Genomic DNA, 1,640 nt, shown 5'->3' with positions numbered 1-1,640 from the left:
AAAGCTATAAGCACATGAGCAAATATCAGCGAGCGAGCGGAAATAGCGCACATTGGAGATGGCAGGTAAGCCAACTCGCTTTAATCAAGCATTAGTCAATATTTATAGTCAGATAAGAATAAGTTACAGACGTGATGAATAAGGTGAAAAATGTACACACATACGCTCATATAAAAACAGTCAGAGTTAATAAGTGAATAATTAAGAAAGTCAAAACGTGACTTGTCCAGAAGCTAAAATATGGCATATGGGTTTAAAGTATCAATCAACACTACACCATACTTCATTTGCTGTTCAAAAACTGTTCAGTTTTTGCAGAAATTATCAATGAAAGAAAACATACTTCACCAGTTTCAATCAAGAACACATAACAAGTAAATTATCATTTCTAATCAATTATCAATATTATGGTATAGCAAAAACTATACGCTAGATTAATACTGTTGGAAAGACATTCGAAGTTTTATCACATATCCGTAATAATGAAAACTATTCGTATTACTCATGTGAATCAATTACAGTTATGTGGTAATCCATCTTGACAGATAAATCCACAACTTCAAAATCAACTAATGTTTGGCGATATCTTGTTCTCCAGGATAATATTGTTTGTTAGTCTATTTTAAATTACTGCAGCTTTAAATAGAAAGAAACTTTTCAAATTTTAATAAGATTGCACAACCACTATGTTCATATGACTTTGAGATCAAGAATCCTTGTTGTTTTCATGTTCATCTGAATCCAAAATGACTTTTGTTAAGCTGATATCTGATCATGTGCTTGACCATCTTTATGGCTTGATTAATCGGGTCACTATTAACAGTTATGCTATAAATGATTGACTTGAAGGGTAGTTATCTAGAAATCCCATATACGAAATGCCTCGTATACATGGTAAGGCGATATCATATTCGATTTCTGAGAATGCTCTCATAGATAACTTTTGATAAGACTGAAAGAAGAGCCATTCTCTCTGGAGTTTAAAAGAAGACCTCCATTATTCTGTTAGTTGGAGCTGATGAAGCTAGTTTAACTCTTCTGGATGGTTTCTGTTCACGAATGAAAGATGCATGACTAGTCGTAGAAAAATATCTGATTTCTATAATCTCGACGAGCCAAGAAATTCTCTACCGAATTTGTTTACTTACCTCTTCATTCTTGACTAATTCATCCATACTTTTGTAAGTTCACTTCTATTATCTTAGTGCATGATTTGTTGCTGTTTGTTAACACTCAGTGTTAATTTTAAATAAGTTCTCAGTCTTTCTGATATGATTTTTTATACTTGGGAGTTCTGTTTTGGTATTTTTTCAATATTCAGTCTATGTCTCTACATTTTTTTATCATCCTTTCACGCTTGAATTACTGATTGAGAATAGTTTTTATCATTTTAATCTCATGCACTAATTAATTACGATGTCTTTAGTAATTATTTTAATCCTGCCAAAAAGATTGCTCGGGAAAAATACTGATGGATTTACAATATACTTATTATCTGTTTCTTTCGTTAATCGTTTTGTAGTTTGAATAATTTCTGTTTATCATCATCATCATCATCATTTGTTGGTTTCTTTTTTTTCGATCGACTGACTTTGTTAACTCAGTAGTTTGGACTAAGTATTTTGTCTAAATAATTTCTT

Source organism: Schistosoma mansoni, chromosome 1 (genome assembly GCF_000237925.1).
Source record: "Schistosoma mansoni strain Puerto Rico chromosome 1, complete genome".
Taxonomy (NCBI): Eukaryota; Metazoa; Platyhelminthes; class Trematoda; order Strigeidida; family Schistosomatidae; genus Schistosoma; species Schistosoma mansoni.
This window is presented reverse-complemented; position numbering follows the sequence as displayed.